The 7,092-nt window shown below is 40.5% G+C and overlaps 1 long non-coding RNA gene across 1 annotated transcript; it reads left to right on the forward strand.

Moving 5' to 3' along the window:
• Positions 1-1,657: 1,657 nt before the first annotated feature.
• LOC139607218 (uncharacterized) lies at positions 1,658-3,399 on the forward strand. The gene is made up of 3 exons (XR_011684805.1): positions 1,658-1,810; positions 2,062-2,150; positions 2,622-3,399. It is a non-coding gene; the product is annotated as an uncharacterized lncRNA (long non-coding RNA).
• Positions 3,400-7,092: the final 3,693 nt, after the last annotated feature.

Genomic DNA, 7,092 nt, shown 5'->3' on the forward strand with positions numbered 1-7,092 from the left:
ACCTTCACCTTGACCAACATCCTCCTCCTCCTCCCTCTGCATGTCCTCGTCCTCTGGATGGGTTTCCAAAGATGGAGATATCAGTGCTCTGCTCCATCAGGAACAACAAGTCACTCTGACATCTTCACCTACAACATGGTCACCGTGGAGATTATCAGTATTCTGGGGTCAGTTTTCCACTGTTGTGCAATCTACAGATGTAGTCTGATGCTGATGATGTTAGGATATTATTTGTTCTTCATCACTTACCCTTTGCAGACTTTCCTACACTGCCTAACTTGTGTGGAGCGCTACCTGGCTGTTGTTCACCCTGTCACCTACCTGGGCCTGAGAAAGGCAGGTGGGGTGAAGGTCAGAAACATCAGCATTGGGGGTATTTGGCTGCTGTCATTCGGATTATTGGGCTCAACAGCTTTGTACTTCCCTGAATTCCCATCTGCTGTATTTTTTGCTGCCCATGCCGTCATCATAATTGTTGTCTGTTTCTGCAGCCTCTCTGTTCTCCGTGTTATGATCCGTCTAGGGTTGAGGAAAGTTGGTGGGTGTAAAGAACGGATTGACCAATCAAAACAGAGGGCTTTCTATACTATTCTAGCCATAACGGTAACACTGGTGTTAAGGTCTTGTGGGCTAGCTGTTAGCAATATAATGTTTACCTTAGAGCAAAGTCAAAGCGATGGATGTGTGTTAGTAATGTCTGCAATCTGGCTCTGTCTGCCAAGCAGCCTGGTTCCAACTCTGCTGTTTCTACACAGAGCAGGAAAACTGGCATGTTTTACTTACAACTTGAGTAAGAGGCATACGTAGAGAAAACTACATGACGTGAGATTAAAATGACATGTTGTACATTGGTTAGAATAGAGGTGAGAACAGTTACAGTTTGAATTGTTAGTTCAGATAACCTGTGTAAAAGTGGTTTCTAAATAGCACAACATGCTTGGACTGGGGTTATTTTTCAATGGTACTGTTGCATTATAAGTAGCACAATGCAAGTTATTGCTAGTGTGTTATAAGCTGTTACTCCAGTTTCTCCTGGGTAGTATAAGCTTTATTGCTAAATCAACAACAGATATGTTTTTGTTGGGGGTTCTGAGTAGTTGCTACAGTTTTCTAAAGTGTTTGCTTGGGTATTTGAGATGGTTGCTAAGGTGGTGTTAGAGAGCTGATAAGGTGCTCTAGGTAGATGCTACTTTAGACCACCCCACACAGTTTTACTGAGGCCAATAAAGATATATGATAGTTAAAAAAAAAAAAAGGAATGATATAGACCATGTGTTTTTTCAACAAACATTAAATTGTGACCAAAGTGGTCAAAATGGCAACAGTGCTCTAAATTACCTCAGACTTATTTTGCAATTTATTGTTACTTATTGGCTGAAATATACTACAATATTAGCACATGCTAATTGATAGTTGGTAAGTGGAGGGAGTTATTTCAGGCACCCCTGGTTCCAGAACTAAAAGTCCCATTAATTTTTCCCAAAGACTCATGGTAAGAGTCAATGGATCAGCTTTGACCTGCAGTCTTCTATGACTACCAGGACTAGAAACCCTCCTTCCCAAACGAGACTGCAAAACCCACCATAGCGTTCAAGGATTTCCTCTGTGGAGGGGATTAGCCATGTTCTTGCCATAGCTTCAAGTGCCTGCCTTGATCATCAAGGTTCTAAACAGGACTTAATGATCATGGCATCCTCCTGTGCACAAGTGAAGCCAATATGCAATGCCATCTGCCAAGGAGTTTTTAAGAGACCTCAGTCTGGAAGTGTTGGACGGACCAGAGCGAAGGACAACTGACATCACAGTACAGGTCAGCAGTCTTAATAGACAGATTTACTTTCACACACAAATGAGTATGACCAACCTACAGTGACAACTAGTAAGTGCATGCATGTCACCCTCAGAGCAAGCAAATGGAAAAACATTTTTTCTTGGACATGATGGCACGTCAGATTTAATTAGGTGGTCATTGGTGGTTCTGTAACATGCAAAGAACTCTGAGTTGTGTTTATTTTGCACATATTCCAGTCACTCCTACTTAAACAATATATCTTCTGACAGAACACCTGCCTAAGGTAGTCTGTGGAGAAAAAGGACAAGGACACAGTTTCATCAGTTTGGAAGAAGCAAAATAAAAGACTACTAACAAGGTTTGTCTTCTTTAATGAACTCAATACATTAATATTTATTTGTAGTATTCCATGGATAACTATTTTCATAATTTAAAAAAGAGACATTTTGCGTAACTTGTGCTCGTGATCCTATTTTGACTGACTGATACTGAGTACTTTTCAGATGAACTCTATGCTACTGTTTATTCTGCAGGACTTCTTGAACTGTCACTGTCTATTTATTCATAACACTGTTATTCACACCATGGTCATGAAGACTGCTTTAAATTAAATTATAGGCATTAAGATTGTGATGAAACTAGAGACGCACCCTTTTAGAACATCCCTGACAAGTTGTCCCCGGTTCATGGTTTGTCCCTCCTTGGACCACTGTGGGTAGATACTCATCACTGACACTGACCGGTACACCCCACAGGCCGTGCAGTTTCAGAGATGTTCAGACCCAGTCATGTGGCCATAATGATTTTTGTCTTCTATTCTCTCCCGCAGACCATGTCCATCAACTCCTTCAACATTATCCGTGCTACTCCTCAACTCTCCTCCAACTCCTCCATCTATTCTTTTTATTTAGAATGCCAATACTCTATAGCCAGCAATGTCATCTATACCATATACACCATCACCAGCATCCTCCTCCTCCCTCTCTACATCCTCGTCCTCTACATGGGTGTCCAGCGATGGCGTCGGAGCTCTGTGCCTGCAGGAATGACGAGTCACACTGATTTCTTCACTTTTCACATGGTCATTGTGGAGATTTTTGCCACTTTAGGATCAGTCCTCTATAATTTGGGCACCTACACAAATAGTGTAGCAATGTCAGTGCTGGGGGTGTTAGTTTTCTGCATTATTTTCCCAGGACAGATCTTTTTTCACTGCCTGACCAGTGTAGAGCACTACCTGGCCGTTGTTCACCCCATCACCTACATGCGCCTGAGAGAAACAGGCAGGGTCAGGATCAGACGGATTAGCACTGGGTGTGTGTGGCTGCTGTGCTTTGGATGGATGGTGGTGACGAAGGTGTACTTCCCTGATTTTCCTGTCATCCCATTCTTTTGCTTGTTGGTCACCACAATAATTATTATATTGTTCTGCTGCCTTTCTGTTCTCCACGTTCTGACTCATCCGGGCCCAGGGGAGGTGGGCGGGCACAAGGAGAGGGTTGACCAATCAAAGCAGAGAGCTTTCCACATCATCACAGCAATAGTGGGGGTGCTGCTGTTGAGGTTCGTTGCACTTCTGGTTTCTTTTGGCTTTTACAATTCTCCATTAGTTAGTCAGGACTGTGTATGTGCTTTGATGGATCTTGGGCTCTGCATGACTCTGCCCAGCAGTCTGGCTCTGCCTCTGTTGTTTCTGCGCAGAGCAGGAAAACTACCATGTTGTAGGCACAGCACTGAATCAGGATGAGGAGTCACATGAATTGAGCCAAAGTAAAAAGAAGTGAGAAAACCTCATTTAAAGTCCCCCTGACAACTGAAATAATGCACAAAAAAAATAATAATCCAGCCTTGGAACCTGGCACTACTCAACAGAATGTCTTGTGGGTCACTGCATACATTTGAATAAGATAACAGTAGCTGCTGTAGTGGAGCTGATTTGTCTTGTGTATAGCTGATTTGTGTTAGAATATGTAAACATCAGACATGCTTCATTTCCTCAGAAAGTCAGATGTAATGTTTGGTCCCTTCAATTAGAAGGAATACGAGTTCATTACTTTTAGCTGTATCATTGTCAAAGAGGGAATAGTGGAGATGATGAGTTCAGTTTCAGATTCAGACCGGATTCATCTGGGAATGACAAAATTTCACAAAACAAGCAAATGTTCACAGATATTAATTTGTAAGGGTTTGTTGGGTGGTTTTCAAAATAGTACAATGTTACTAAGACTGTCAGTGCCATTACTATTAAGTATGACATACTGGCGCTAGGTGGTTGCTACATCAAAGTTTTACTGCTGGACAGTTTGTGTGGACTGTTTTTATTCGCACCAAACAGTCAGTGTACAGCTGTACAGATGTTAGCTAACGGCGTCCCGACTGACCACCGGGTGCTGCGTGAGCGGATTTTTAGCTCAAGATGAAACATTTTATGCTTCGTACTTTTTCACCACCTGTGATTGCTGGCATGCTCTGAGGGGTTACTCAGGTTGGATGGAGGTCTGTTTGTGGGTTGTGGGTGGTTACTGTGGTGTTTCTGGGTGGTTACTATGTACCGTGGTCATTTTGTGTGGTTGATAAAGGGTCCTTTAAGTGTGCTAAAGCCACAGGGACAGTGTTGTTAGTGATATTAACTGCAGCAGCATTAGTATCATCAGATGCAGCAGTAATATAAAAAAGCAGCATTTCAGCAGTTTTTTCATTAATTTGTTGATTATTCTAATTAATATATTTGGGGTGTTTTATATTCCTGTTTGAGGTGTCATATATACCCGTATTTTGGTGGCTATATATTATGTTTGTGGTGCAAATATATATATATATTTGTATTTAGATTGCTGTAAATTATAGTTGGTATACAATATATTTGATATATTAATAATAAAATTCTGTTTCTGAAAAAAATCAATCTTTTCTTATCATACAAAAATATCCTCTAAGATTCTTTTCAGCTTCCATCATATTTTATTATTTTGATTTAGTTTATCACGATATCTGTCACTGTATTTTTATTTACATAACTTTTTTGCATGCTTTGTTTTTATTCATTGGTTCCTGTAGATTTCATCATATAATGACAAGTGGTTGTCACATGTGATATTGTACTGTCAAAAATGGTTGTTTGAAAAAATTAAAATTAAAAAAACCACAGGTTCCCATGACCTTTCTTTATAGCATCCACATTACAGAGTTTTTACACGTACATGTGACGTTATCATCCAACACGCAGATTGTCATGACTTCATTTGTGCTTCCGACAGGAAGTTTAAATGTGCTGATTTCATGATCTGTTCTACAGCACTACCCTGACATCACAACTTATGTTGCTTCTTCCAGGTTATAAGTGTGATAAACTCTTTGAGGTTTCCTAAAATAGAAAATAAAGGAGCACTATCGCTTTATATCTGGACACTTGTTTATTACACTGTTGTATATTATGACTTACAGATGAAAGAAAAAAAGGTATATTAATGAGGGAGGCTGCCCTGTAGCTGATCTTCCACGCTGAGCAGGCAAATAGAATGAATTTCCCTGTATAAAAACAAAACTGACCAAAACTACAGGAGTGATGGAAACATGCAAAGAACCCACGGTCCTCTTTATTTTTCTCTATCATGGCCCTGAGAGCTCAATATACTGCACCTTAAGAAAATGAATGCAAATACTGGTATACAAAACACAAACAAATTCAGAAAATACTGCAAATACTCACAGCACAATGGAAGTGTTTCCATGATGTACTTGTTCAACAATTTGCAACTTTTGAAGTTAAAAGCATTGGAAAATAAGTTTGCATGGATGTATTATAATACATGTTTTATAATACATCCATGTGTGTCCCAGCTGGATTCATCATGTCCCCTGGAAACACTTGGGCTGTGCTGTGATCACTGTGTTGTCAAGTGAATAAAGATCAGAATTTGTGTTTTGTTGATTTGCATGTGTTTCTTTAAGGTGCAGTATATTAAACTCTCAGGGCCACTGTATTCCTCCCACAAAATAAAAAACAGCTGTCCGTGGAAAGACCTCACCAGAAGCAAACAGACGAGGGAGATGAGGTAATCCTTTCTTCTTATGCAAGTCCATGATTTTATTTATTTTTAGTCTCTAAGTTAGTTGCATGATTCATTGCAGTCAGGTTAGTTTTATCTTACTTATCTTACTTGTTACATCCTAGAGTGTAGCAGGTTTTTAAATGTTTACATTTTTGCTGGCCATGTTCACAGTATCATTTCTAGATATATTTAATACTGTTGATCCAGTGTTTCATACAGTGTTTTTTACAGTGTTCCTAATCCAAAAATCTAAATTGCATTAAGAGAGATGTGCTCCAGATTTCACATTAATATAATGAAAATGACATGAACATATTCAAATAGAAGATAACATTTCATACATCTAACAATGATACTAATAATGATAATAATAATAGTAATAATAGTTTCTGTATTTGTATGTATTAAATTCATATGCAAACATTTCTAAAAAAGAAATACAGTCCAAGACTTGTAATGGATTATTTCTACATTATTGTAGGATCTGCATACGTTTTTTACCCTTCCCAGTCTAAACCACTGAAATTAACATCTGAAATTATGTTTTCTCTTTTTTCTTCTTGCTGCACCTCCTCCAGATGTTTTCTCTTGTTGAAGATATGTCTGTAAACTCCTCCTCCCCCCTCAACCTCTCCTCTTCCTCCTCCTCCCTCCATCCTCTCTACTTTAACTGCTTCGACTCCTCAGCTGTAAATCTCACCTTTGCTGGTTTCTCCATCACCAACATCCTCCTCCTCCTCCCTCTCTCCCTCCTCATCCTCTACCTGGGTGTCCAGCGATGGAGGTGTCAGTGCTCTGGGACAACAGCGAGTCCCTCCGATGTCTTCACCTATCACATGGTCGCCATGGAGCTCGTCGGCGTTTTGGGATCCGGCTGCTATTGTTGTGGCGTCTGCGTGGACAGCTTGAAGGTGATGACTCTTGGGTTTTATGCTTGCGCCATCATCTTACCTGGACACTCACACCTTCACATCCTGACCTGTGTGGAACGCTACCTGGCTGCTGTTCACCCCATCACCTACATGGGCCTGAGGATGAAGGGCAGGGTCAGGATCAGAAATATCATTACTGGGTGCGTTTGGTTGCTGTGCTTCGGATGGGTGGGGTTAATAATCCTGTTTGCCCCAAACTTTCCCATCATCCCATTTTTTTGCCTTTTTGCCTTCACCTTAATTGTCGTCTGCTTTTGCAGCCTTTCTGTCCTCTGCGTTCTGATTCGTCCAGGGCCAGGAGATAAAGGGCAGGCTG

The sequence above is a fragment of the Trachinotus anak genome, unplaced genomic scaffold, assembly GCF_046630095.1.
Source record: "Trachinotus anak isolate AG129_WGS33_773 ecotype Australia unplaced genomic scaffold, CSIRO_AGI_Tana_v1 ptg000023l, whole genome shotgun sequence".
NCBI classification, from domain to species: Eukaryota; Metazoa; Chordata; class Actinopteri; order Carangiformes; family Carangidae; genus Trachinotus; species Trachinotus anak.